The sequence below is a fragment of the Cetorhinus maximus genome, chromosome 3 (genome assembly GCF_964194155.1).
Source record: "Cetorhinus maximus chromosome 3, sCetMax3.hap1.1, whole genome shotgun sequence".
Lineage (NCBI taxonomy): Eukaryota > Metazoa > Chordata > Chondrichthyes > Lamniformes > Cetorhinidae > Cetorhinus > Cetorhinus maximus.
In genome coordinates, this window is record NC_135881.1 from 201,585,887 (window position 1) to 201,599,400 (window position 13,514).

The 13,514-nt window shown below is 50.3% G+C and overlaps 1 protein-coding gene across 8 annotated transcripts in view; it reads left to right on the forward strand.

Moving 5' to 3' along the window:
* The window catches only part of LOC144673905 (uncharacterized), a 104,287-nt gene that overhangs the window by 52,479 nt on the left and 38,294 nt on the right, over positions 1 to 13,514 (forward strand). The window lies entirely within an intron of this gene.

A 13,514-nucleotide genomic window follows, 5' to 3' on the forward strand; every position in this document is an offset into this window, starting at 1 on the left:
CTTTCTCACAACACAGTAATTTTTATTTTCCCCTCAAGTTTTTTTTATTATTCTTTCATGGGATGTGCGCTTCGCTGGCTGGGCCAGCATTTGTTGCCCATCCCTAATTGCCCTTGAGAAGGTGGTGGTTAGCTGCCTTCTTGAACTGCTGCAGTCCATGTGGTGTAGGTACACCCACAGTGCTGTTGGGAAGGGAGTTTCAGGATTTTGACCCAGCGACAGTGTCCAAGTCAGGATGGTGAGTGGCTTAGAGGGGAAATGCAGGTGGTGGTGTTCTCATCTATCTGCTGCCCTCGTCCTTCTAGGTGGTAGAGGTCGTGGGTTTGCAAGGTGCTGTTGAAGGAGCCTTGGTGAGTTGCTGCGGTGCGTCTTGTAGATGGTACACACTGCTGCCACTGTGTGTCAGTGGTGGAGGGAGTGAATGTTTGTGGATGGGGTGCCAATCAAGCGGGGCTGCTTTGTCCTGGATGGTGTCGAGCTTTTGGAAGTGTTGTGGGAGCTGCACTCACCCAGGCAAGTGGGGAGCATTCCAACACACTCCTGACTTGTGGTTTGCAGACGGCAGACAGGCTTTGGGGAGTCAGGAGGTGAGTTACTCATCGCAGAATTCCCAGCCTTCTCTTTTGACTATTACTATTAAATCTGCTTCCACCGCCCTTTCAGGCAGCGCATTCCGATTACAACAAGTTGCTGTGTAAAAAAAAAAATGTCGCCTCTGTGATTTTTTTTTTTGCCCATTATCTTCAATCTGTGTCCTCTGGTTACTGACTCCTTTGCCAGCTTCTCTTCCTCACAGCCGTTTAGCTTTGTATCCCATTAGCTGTCACAGATACAAGTTGTTTTACTGCAGGGCAACTAAGTTGCTGGTGAAGTACAGTATCACTAACCAAGGTCAGGAGATAGATCTAGGTGGCTGTGTCGAGTGGTTGCACAGTGATTAATGTGAGCTCCTTGCAAGTGCAGGGCTGCTGAGGGACTGGATGTGCCAGGTCCTTACAGCTTCAGCTGCAAGAGGACCAAGAGAAACTAATGGGAGAAATCTAGAACAAAGTGACACCAAGGTGGGAATTGGAGAAACTGAATTAATGGCCGATATTAAAACTGAAAACTGAGCTGGGAGAAATATTTGAAAACACAGCGTAATATCTTCTTCTCCCTAGGCTGTCCCTCGGGGTCGAGGATGACTTGCTTCCACACTAAAAATGAGTTCTCGGGTGACTGAAGTGTCCAATGTGTGACCTACAGTCGCTGTCACAGGTGGGGCAGACGGTGATAGGGGGGAACGGGTGGGTGGGGTGCCCGGGTTGCCACCCGCTCCTTTCGCTTGGCCTCAGCTAGCCTTTGGTGATGAGATGTGAGGAGTTCAGCACCTTCCCAGTTCCTTTCCCCCCACTTCAGATGGTCTTGGGCCAGGGATTCCCGGATGTCGGTGGGGATGTTGCACTTTTTCAAGGAGACTTTGAGGGTGTCCTCGAAGTGCTTCCTCTGCCCTCCTGGGGCTCACTCGCCGTGTCGAAACTCCGAGTAGAGCGCTTGTTTCGGGAGTCTCGTGTCAGGCACGCGGACGATGTGGCCCGCCCAGCGGAGCTGATCGAGTGTGGTCAATGCTGCGATGCTGGGGATTTTGGCCTGTGCGAGAACATTGATATTGGAGTGCCTATCCTGCTAATGCTGGTGGTGGTACTTCAAGAGATTTGAGGTGCCTGCTGTACATAGTCCACGCCTCTGAGCCACATAGGCGGGCGGGTATTTCTACTACTCTATAGACCATGAGCTTGGGGCCAGGTTCGAGGTCCTGGTCTTCAAACACTCTCTTCCTCAGGCAGTCGAAGGCTGCGCTGGCACACTGAAGGCGATGTTGAACCTCGTCGTCGAGGTCTGCCCTTGTTGACAGTTGGCTGCCAAGTTATGGAAAGTGGTCCATGTTGCCCAAGGCTTCATCGTGGATTTTGATAACCGGGAGTGCAGTGTGGTGTGGAGGGAGCAGGTTGGTAGAGGACCTTTGTCTTACGATGTTTAGTGTAAGGCCCACGCTGTCATACACCTCGGTGTAGTTCAATGACAGAGGATGGGGCAACCTTGGATCCGGCCTGCAGGTGGCGGAGGTTGAACAGGTTCCTGCTTGTTCTGTAGTTTAGCTCCACTCCAGCGGGCAGCTTGCTAAGGGTGGGATGGAGCATTGCAGCAAGGAAGATCAAGAAGAGCATCAGTGTGATGACACAGCCTCGCTTGACTGTGGTCTGAAAGCAGATTGGGTGTGTGGTGGATCCATTGGTCAGGATCATGGCTTGCACATCATTGTGGAGCAGGCGGAGGATGGTGACAAACATTTGGGGGCAGCCAAAATGGAGGAGGATGCTCCATAATTGTGTGCGGTTGACAGTGTCAAAGGCTTTCATGAGGTCGAAAAAGGCCACGTTCAAGGGTTGGTGCTGTTCCCTGCATTTCTCTTGCAGTTGCCGCCCAGTGAAGATCATGTCCATTGTGCCCCTTAGTGGGCGGAGTCCACATTGTGGCTCTGGGAGGAGCTCTTCAGCCACAAGGAGAAGGTGATTGAGGAGGATTCCTGCGATGACCTTCCCAGTGGCCCACAGCAGGGAGATTCCTCTATAGTTACTGTTACATTCCAATAGCTGTTTAAAAATAAAGACCAAACCCAAGACAGGCTCCTTAGAGTTTTATTGGTTGTCATAAAACTCTCCGGAGACAGCACTAGTCTCAGCTGTTATTCCCCTTTGTACAACAAAATGGGCACTTAGTTAAACAACCTAATAATTAGCAATTGAACTTCTTGAACTGTTTCCTTCCCTAGCAGTTACCGCAGTCAGACTTGTCACCTTTCTTGGAGATGGTCACGTGGTTACAGTGTCTCCGAGGTCTCCTGCTATGCTCTCCTTCCAGATAAGAGAGATGAGGCCATGTATTCATGCCAATAGTACTTCTCCGCCGTGCTTTGGTGCTTCAGTGTGAATATGGGGAGCAAGTGGCAGGACTTACCAGGGGAAACTCTGTTAGGACTAGAATGTAAAAACGGTTTTATTCTGCGTTTTTATTTTGCTATAGATCTCTGGAATTGATTAGTGATTTCCTGTTTCGCTTTATTACGCCTACTGCTCAATGTTTGTGGCATGCGTGGACTTTCCCCTAGCTGCTGTGTACAAGGGCACTTGCATAGCCCTGGCAACAAGGCTTGTTCGTTGCGCAGAGGCCGGCAATCTGGTGGCTACACTTGCAGTAGAATCACAAAAACCCACAGCACGGAAGGAGGCCATTCAGCCCATCGTGTCCATGCCTGCCGACAAGTGGCCTTTCAGCCTATCCCACGCTCCAGCTCTATGTCTACAGCCTTGTAGGTTACGGCACTTCTTGAGCATCTCAAAGCATTTGTGAAGCGTTATGAGGCTTTTCTGCATCTGCCATCCTTTTCGGGCACTGAGTTCCAGATCACCACCACCTTCTGGGTGAAAAACTTCCCCTCCCCCTCTAACCCTCTTACCTCTTGTCCGAATGTATGCCCCACACCCCCGCCCCCCCAATGGCTATGGACCCCACAACCAAGGGAATTGGGTCCTTCCAGTGCACGTTTATCTGGACCCCTCATAATTTTGTACACTTCAATTAAATCTCCCCGCGGCTTCCTCTGTTCCAAAGAAAACAAGCCTGGCCTATCCGTCGCTAAAATTCACCGATCCAGGCAACATCCTCGCAAATCATTTCTCCCCCAGCCCTCGAATCTAATTCGCAGCCCACAAAGAGCTTTGAGAGTGCTCATGAAATAAGATACGGACCCGGAGCAGTTCATCTCAATCACCGTTTTTGCTTTTCTACTTCTTGTCTGTGGCAGGTCGTGAGGGACAAAGTTGGCAATGTCCAGCAAGGGATCATGGGTGGAATTTTACGCCAACTGGATTTCACGGTCCCATCGGAGTCAAGGGAGTTTTGAGCGGGCTCAACATGGCGCGGTGTTTTGGGGGTAGGCGGTTGTAATTAAAATTCGCCCTTTTGCTCGTGGACTCATGGATGGTAAGTAATTTGTAACTGAATGTGTAAATGAAACCATTGCTCATTTTAACTGAGCAATAGCGGACTGTGTTCGGAGCGAGTCCTGTGCAGAGCTCAGAGTCAGTGTTGAGATGCACCAGAAGCTGGAAATTTCCCTCTGGATCACCTAACCGTTTTTAAAGAAGGTTGTTTGTACCTTGCTGGCCCTCCAGCTCGGACTTCCCTTAATGTCAGCATTTTTATTTCAGTGTTCTTTCATTCGTGATTTTCAATTTAAGGCGGCATTCGTAGCTGTAACAGGTACTTTTATGAACCTGTGGGCTGAATTTTATGCCCTGCAGACGTGCGCGTGTCTGACCCGATCGGGGCGTAAGATAATGCTCGGTGACGTCGGGCGAGCGCCCCGACATCATCGCGCGTTCACGTGATATTTCACTCGGCGGGCGTGAGTGGGAGCCAGAGCCACGCCCGCTGTCAATTAATGGCCACTTGAGGCCACTAAAAGGCCAGTTGACGCCGATTTTTCGTTGCCCGTGCAATTTTGCGCTCGTTGCACGGGCAAAACATGCAGGCAGCCACCCGACATTTTCAAAAACCTCACCCGAGCAGGATAAATGGGATCAGCACCATTGCCAGTGTGAGTAGTGAGGAGTTTGGTAGATAGTTTGCAGCTGGTGATTTATTGGTACTTGGCAGCTCCAAGTCTGGTCGGGGCTTCATTCTTTGCATTTCTAGGCTTCATTTCAGGACTTATTGGTGTCTGCCAGGCTCCTGGAGAATTTTGACCGTGTGGACCCTTCCAGGTATCAGACAGCCTTCCCTTACCCTGGTCATGGGGATTGTGGTCTCCGCTGGTGGCACCTCCTCTCAGGAGGAAGAGAGGGGCAGAAAGGAGAGGAGGGCAGGTGTCCCAATGCAGCTTCCAGGGGATGGGCCTGTGGGAGGAGAGATGCAGGCACAAGGGGCGCAGGGCCAGCAGGTAGTCCAAGGCAGAAGAGGCCGCAGAAGACGCCACTATCCTGCTGCCAGTGTTTACAGGCAGCGATGAGGCTACCTCAATATGTCCGAGATGCAATGCAGAAGGAGGCTCCGCCTCTCCAAGGAGACTGTGACCTCCATTTGTCAGATGATTGGGTCTGAGATCAGCTCTGACTCTTGTTGGGTGGACACCCCATGCCAGTGGCTCAGAAGGTCACAGTGGCCCTCAGCTTCTATGCCTCCGGCTCTTTCCAGGGATCAGTGGGGTTCAGGGTGGAGTGTCCAATCAGTTGTCCACAGTTGTGTCAAACTGGTGACAGAAGCTCTGTTCAGGTGGGTACTGACCTTTATGCTTTACCATACAGATGAGGCCAGCCAGGCTGAGCAAGCCAGAGGCTTTGCAGCGATTGCTGGGATCCCCCACATCCAGGGTGCCATCGACTGCACACGCGTGTCCATCAAACCACCAGTGGGTGAACCGGGTGCCTTTATCAACAGGAAGGGATTCCACTCCATAAACGTGCAGATAGTGTGTGACCACAGGATGGTCAAGGTACCCAGGCAGCTCCCATGATGCTTACATCCTGAGACACTCCCAGGTGCCGAGGCTCTTTAGTGCTCCAGCCCGGCTGGATAGATGGCTGCTGGGTGAAGGCAGAGAGGTGTCACAATACAAGTCAGGCCTCCACAAGGGCGGTGATAGAGAGGACCATAGGTCTTCTGAAGATGCCTGGACCATTCGGGGGAGCACTACAATACCCCGCAGAGCGGGTGTCACTGGTAGTGGTCACCTGCTGTGCTCTCCACAATCTGGCACTGGCAAGAGGGGACCCACTGGAGAAAGGATCTTGATGTAGCTGCACAGGCCGCACATGATGAGTCCAGTAATGAGTCAGAAGAGAAGCACGGTGAGGAGAATGCTGAGGGCATGGAGCCAGACCTTGGTAACCTGCAGGGATACAGGGTCACCAGGGATGACTTGATCCAATGCTCCTTCAGCTAGATTACCAAAGATCAGCTTCAACTGCATGCCAGGGCTGCCGCCTCCATCCCTGATGACAGAAAGGACCCTTTCATTTGGACATAAAGAACACCCAGTGCCTGTGCAATAAAGCTCAGAGTCGCCTCCGTCCAGCATTACACACTGGCGTTCCCTGCACCAATGAAATAAAAAGGTGAAGCATCCTCAGCCATGACGACAAAAAAACCACAATTTATTTCATTCTGACAGTTCAATAATATTTACATAATTGTTTCTGGTCTTCAACCCCAGACCAGTGTACGTAAAGTAAACATAAATGAACATAAAATCACTGTGACCTGTCGCTCGTGCTCATGGTGCCTTTAACTTATGTTTGCGGGTGCTACGTCTAGGTGCACCCCCTCCACCCTCCCCTCCCACTCGCTGGCACTGGCATTGGAGACAGCCTCACTCTGCTGTCTTGTTGGCCTCGATGACCTTGGCAGTCGTCCTCTGGCCAGTGGAGCCTGTGCTGGCCCCGCCTGGGAGGGAGCGGCCAGTGCCCTGGCTGGCATCTCCCCAGTCACCACAGCCTCATCAGGTGCCACGGTCACTGACAGGGGGGGTGGGGGGGCGGAGGAGCTGCTGCTGCCACCCAGAGCGCCCTGAGAGGAGCCCGCAGAGACGACAAGCAGCTTGTGTGCCAACATGAGGTCGCTCTGGGCCTCCCTGCTCACCATCGATGGACGGGCACCGAGCTGGGATACTGGGTGCCTCATCCATCTCCCATGCTGACACTGACCACCTGAGGTCATTGCCTGTGAGGATTTGCAGGTTCGAGCACAACCCCAGGACCCCCTCATTCTGTTCCTGGAGCAGTCTCTCCATGAGAGAACTCACTCTCTCAATGGAGGAGGCAGTGTGCTCTGCCATGAGGGTCAAGGGTCAACACAATGCTTATGCTCCTCAAGGACTCCTCCATAAAGGAGACCATGGCACTCATACCCTCATAGATCTCTGCCAGATCCTCCTGCACACCTCACTAGACATCCAGCACCTGCCACCTAATGGACAATTCCAGAGGCTCACCAACAACCTTCGACTCAGCATCATCCTGGTCTCCAGCAGCCCTCTGACTGCCTGTGCACTCTGTGCCTCAGCGAGTGTGAACTGCCCTCACCGCTGTGCACCGAGATACCAGCCGCCAAACTATTGCCCACCGAGGTGCTGGTATCTGCGCTGGTGCCTGGTTCAGAGAGCGGGCGTGATGCAGGTGCAGCTGAAGCTCGGTGGTCCTCCGGCATCAGGGGTGGCCCTTCGGGGTCCACAGAGCGAACGCCTGCTGGAGAACCTAAAAGGGAGAAGAAGGACATGTCATTGGTTAAAGTTTTCACACTGTCACTGTGCATGCCAGGCACCCTGGTGAGACAATGGAGATCTGCATCATCTTTCAATGATCAATGGGGTCTGCGGGTTTGAGGATCACATCAATGAAGAGACTACACTAGAATGGTTACACAATCCTAAAGCCTCACCTCTGTGCACTGTACTCTTACCTTCAACTGGCACCCCCGCCTCTCCACATCTGGTTGCACGAGGCGCGTGCCTGCTCTTGGGCTCCAGGGCGTCTTGCTCGTGTCTGGAAAGGATTAGGAGGCTAGCGGGGCCACCGCTGGACCATAACCTTTCTATATTGTTGTGGGCCGTCTTCTCCTGAAACAACAGAGGAGCATTAACCAGTCCACTCTGTACCTGCAGCACCACTGCAGCCTGGCAAACCCCAGCTGAGGAACGCCTGGCAGGGCACATCTGAGTCGTGGCCCTCGAGCCACAAGGCACTCAGCCCAAGCAGCCAGGGCTCACCCCCTTGGCCAGCTCCAGCACCATTGACAGTCGGCACTCGGACTCTAGCACCCCTAAGGTCCATGGGGGGATGACCAGTCCTTAACACTTCTGCAAACTGACCCACGCCAACATGGTACTCACCCTTCCTGAGCGCAGCAGGTCATTGAAGCGCTTCTGGCGCTGCACCCAGCTGCGCTGTACCACGTCACGGCTGCTCACCAGTGCTGCCACCTCCTCCCCGTGCCCTCTTGGTGAGGTGTGGTGGCCTCCTCCTCCCATCCCTGGGGACCAGGGTGTCCCTCCTGGCAGCCACCTCCTCCAGGAGGACGGTGAGGCTCTTGCCACAAAAACCCCTTGCAGGGGCTGCCTGGGCTGCTTTTAAACCGGCCGCCATTGGACCCGGCGGCCGACAGGGCCTTGCCCCCAGCTCGGCCCTTCCAGCCCAGAGCGGAGCCGCGTTTCACACTGGGTGGGCCTTAACTGCCCCCCCTCCCCCCACCCCCGCCAGATTGAAATCACGGCCGGGGGCCTGATCGCGGGCGGCAGTCTGCCTGCTGCACCTGCCCGATGTCCTCAAAATTCAGCCCCTATGTCACTTGTTGGAGAGACTCTGGGTCTTGCCAATGAGCTTTCCAAATGTTTTCTTCCTAAATTGGCCTGAAGTTTATTTCTTTTAACCTTAAACAGAATTTACAGCAAGAAAAACCGGCCATTGCGCCCGACTGGTCCATGCTGGTGTTTATGATCCACACGAGACCTTTGCCTGGGAGACTATCTGACTGCGTAGACGGCTAGACGGAGGGAGGGTGGGGTTCGTGGAATGACATTTCGCGAAAGTGACACGGATCCAAGATGATTGAGGCTGGATGGAACGGCCGGGACTTTCCTGCCCATTTTCCTTCTGCTCATACTTCCCCAATCGTCTACTTAACTGGAGGACAACTGTGTCAGGTCATGACTGAGGATTTGGATTTGCGTGGTGGATGAGTGAGATTTGCTTATTGCAGAACACACTCAAGCTAATTGTATGAACCGTGAGCACAGCATTCCTGTGCCATCGTGTCTAGATCTAGATTATTTCTCGAGATGTCATGCACCTTTAATGCTGAGGAGTGCAATGGGGCTGGTATCTCTGTTAACAGCTGCCATAAAAGATAACAAGCAGTTAAAATGATGTCTTAAAATTAATTCTGTATCATAAGAGTAACTGTGAGTCATTTCTGTAATCACGGAGATCAGCTGCTGATCATTAACAATTCAACCTTGACTCTCAACTTTTCTGATGTTACCTCATCTTCATGAATTGATTTGTTTTCCTGTAAACGCTTAGGGCTGAATTTTTACCGATTACCAGTAAATCCCGCCGCTGGGGTCAAAGGCAGGAGGTGAGCCGACTTTGGCAGGCAGTGGGACCCGTGGCAGCTCACAGTCAATAAAGAGGCGGTGGGGAGCCGCTGTCCAATTAGGGACGTTGTTTCCCTCCCTCCCCACTCCAAAGAGATGCCGGCCCTGTCAAAGGGGCTGGTAGCTCAGAAGCTTTGCCCGTGTCACTGCTAACGGTGGCCATTACTGAGGCTGCAGCTCCAGGGAGGGTGGGGAGGCTGTGAAGTGCCAGGCGGCACCATTGCCGGGAGGGTGGCCCTTGCTGCCACTTCCATGGGCCATGGAGCGCCCATAAAGGAGGAGCCTGCTGGGAAGTGCCAAGTTCCACCGGGCAGCCTCCCGATGCAGCAGGGGTCAAACGCCCGTGGAGGCCTGAAGTGGCCCTTAAATTTGTGTCCCGGCGGGTGTCTGGACTGCTGTCCTTCCTGCAAAATGTCATGGCAGTGGGAGAACACCAGGCTCACCTCCCACTGCCGCCCTCCATTTTGCCAGCCCTCCCGCCTCCCAGCCCTTTCCCAAATGGCTCAGAAAATTCAGCCTCGATCTAACTCTGGATCTTTCTTCTTTTTTTTTCGCCTAAGGAAAAGCGCCATCTTCCTGCCCTGCTAGTTGTTTGGTCAATTCAGTGCTGGCATTTCCCTGTAATGTTAGGGGGCAGACACACCCTCCTGTGCCACACTCCATTTCCCCGAGATAATCCTTTTTCTATACTGATTCTATAATCGAAATTCTCTTAGCTTTGAAACCACTCTGAGTATACACTTAGCACAGGAATAGGACAGTGTCATTAAATGAGTGACATTACATTTGCTGCCTTTTCACACCTCATTTAATATTCAGGTTTCATACCTGGTTTAGTATTCAGCTCTGATGGGGTCATTGGAGCTGAATATTGGCTATGCACTTCAATAGGCAGCCAGTTTGCTCTCAGCCAATATATGCTGGCACGGTGGGTATATTACTGGGCTGGTAAACCAGGGCTCGAGTTCAAATTCCATTATAGCAGCTGTGTGATTTAAATTTAATGAAATAAAATGTGTAATATAAAGCTAGCATCACTAATGGTGACCCTGGAACTACTGGATCCTTATAAAAGGTTCACTGAAGGCCTTTAACTCTTGCTGACAAGAGCGACATGTTGCTGAAGCTTTCGGTCAAGCACTCATCGGGACAAATGCAAGAATGCCAAATTTCAAATGAGCGCATCGATTTATACTACAGGAGAAAAGGGCGCTGATTGGTTGGCAAGTTGACTCTGATTGGCTGAGGTATTGCCATGGAGAAAGCAATGGGGAACTATAGGCACCCCAAGCTCTCGGATAATTCAAAAAGGTGCAAAGCCTGAACATATTCCTTTTGTGTGCAGAGAACAGGTACTGTGTATGTCGCTTCTAGTCAGCATAAATGAGCCACATTATGACCTCGACTGATTATCTTAAATTGTTTGTTAGTGTAGCTATTAGCGCACTCAGGATTGTTCATCAGATGCTGCCCAATCATGGAATCACATCTAACAGTAGACATTAATGTCCTTTGGGGGAAGGAATGTATCATCCTTACCCAGTCTGGCCTACATATGACTCCAGACCAAGAGCAATGTGGTTGACTCTCAACTGCCTTCTGAAATGGCCAAGCAAGCCATTCAGCTCTCAAGAACAATTAGGGATGGGCAATAAATGCTGGCCTAGCCAGCGATGCCCACATCCCATGAACGAATAATTTAAAAAATAAAGAACCAGACTGGGAAAAATGATCAACTTCCTGGTGGTTGATGCATTTGAAGGGAATCTGGGCAAGCATCTGAGGGAGGAGGGAACAGAGGGTCACAACAGTAGATTTAGATAAGAAAAGGTGGGAGGAGGCTTGAATGGAGTATGGACTGGTTGGGCTGAGTGGCCTGCTTCTGTGCTGTACATCCTAGGTGACCCGAATGCAATGACAGCTGTGCCCTGCCGGAACCTTCCTGATCTTTCACCAGCTGTTAGGCCCAATGTGGCAGGACTTTTAGCGTTGAAAACGTGGAACTTTTTCTTATCAGTGCCAAAAATTGGCAACAATTTTTATACCAGGCTTCTGCAGAAAAGACGTATTCATTAACACCATGTGAGCAGAGTGGTTTCCCCAGTGAGTGGAGACAGCTCTGTAATAAATGAGGGACCGAGGATCTTAATCAAGTTAAGATTCTCAATGCTGTAGTGAAGCTATTTCCACTGTTATTCTTCAAAGCTAGAAATGTTTATTTGGGGATTTGGAAGGGTTTCTGCTGTTCGGGGTTTCGTGTCAAGATTTTTTTTGTATGGAAAAACACCTCAGTCACCAGACAAGTGATGTTTGCTGCTCCGGTGATTTTTAATCTAATGATTTCCAGTTTGTTATTCTAATGAATTAATGTATGAAGTTTGTGCATCGCAGTGTCAACAATGCCAAGGCTGCCGAAGTGGTTACAAAGGCTGTAACTTTCCACTATTTCCTTTCTTTTTGTTGGGTTCAATCACTTAAAGGAGCACCGCCCCAATGATCCCAAATACCTGGATGTTTTTGGAAAGAATGTTCAGTGATGAAGCCATTTCCATTACCCCTTAAAACTGCTAACTTAAAAAGAAATTCCTTTCACGGGATGTGAGCATCACTGGCAAAGTCAGCATTTTTTGCCCAATTTTAATTGCCCCTTGAGAAGGTGGTGGTGAGCCGCCTTCTTGAACCGCTGCAGCCCATGTGGTGTAGGTACACCCACAGTGCTGTTAGGGAGGGAGTTCCAGGATTTTGACCCAGCGACAGTGAAGGAACGGCCGATATATTTCCAAGTCAGGATGGTGTGTGACTTGGCGGGGAACTTGCAGGTGGCGATGTCCCCATGTGTCTGCTGCCCTTGTTCTTTTAGATGGTTGAGGTTGCAGGTTTAGAAGGTGCTGTGAAAGGAGCCTTAGTGAGTTGTTGCAGCGCATCTTGTAAGGTGGTGCACACTGCTGCCACTGTGCGTCAGTGATGGAGGGCATGAATGTTAAGGTAGTGGATGGAATGCCGATCAAGTGGACTACTTTGTCCTGGATAATGTTGTGCTTCTTGAGTGTTGGAGCAGCGCTTACCCAGGCAAGTGGAGGGTATTCCATCACACTCCTGATTTGTGCCTTGTAGATGATGGACAGGCCTCTGGGGAGTCAGGAGGTGTGTTACCCATTGCAGAATTCCCAGCCGCCCAACTGCTTCACAAGTAATGTACTTTGTTTAAAAATGTAGTCCTTTTGACTTGGATTTTGTAGTAGCAATGATGGCAAAACTGTGAGTTTTGGCACTCATCGTACCTCTGAAACATCTGGAGTCAGCAACTGCTCAGAATAACGCAGAAATCCAATGATTCTATACTTCTCTAGAGGGTGTGCTGTTGAGAATCCCCCTGGACTGCAGTCAATTAGAAATGATTGAACTGACTAGAACTTCCACTGTTATGCTTTTAGTCTCACTGTAAAAACCCTTGAAAAAGTTGCAACTTGTTGAATGAAGGGTAGTTGGGCTTTGTACTAAGTTCATAATTACCACTAAATACCCTCGCTGGCCCTGATAGACTATATTTATATTTGTTGAATGTCTTCAGCTTTCTCCATTATAAGGGAGTAATTCCATGTATTTTAAAACGTTTTTTGTGATATTTTAGCTTCTACCTAAATCCCATCTGTCCGTCCAAATCATGTATTTCACTCTCCGTAAAATTCAAAAATTAGGATTGAAGAGATTGAGTGATTTTTTACTTCCTGGTTTGCTGTTCATGAGAATACTACAAAGTGATTGGCTGCGAGCCTTACTTGATGACATCACAGTTGCTAGAAGTCTGGCTATCCCCTTAAATTGGCTCCAGATTCAAACTGTCTTCAAGAAAGGGGGGGGAAAAGAAATCACTCCCTAGAGACTGCGGGCTATGCTTTCTTCAAGATCAGCGGTGGTTACCAAAGTGTAGGTTGTTAGTACAGAGAAATACAACAATTCCTTCCACACTTTGCATCCAACGTCAGCTCAGTTATAATGAGTCAAATCTTCTCTACCACAGAAATGCACCTTAGCCCAAACCTCAGAATGTATTTGTGTGTTTTCCTTGTGCTTCTTCCCACTGTGGGTCTCAAACCTTGGAATGAGATTCCGAGCAGTGCTCATTTAACTACTACATTATGGGGAGGTTTTGCTGTTGGGCCACAGTGATGAAAGACTGGACAGTTAAGTGGCAAAGGAACCTTGACATAGGTAGATGTGAAATGATGCAGTTTGTTAGGAAAAATAGAAGCATCACCTACACCTGCGAAAATAAGAAACTGAATGGGGTTGAAGATCATTCAAAGGAGCATCGCAGGTCAGC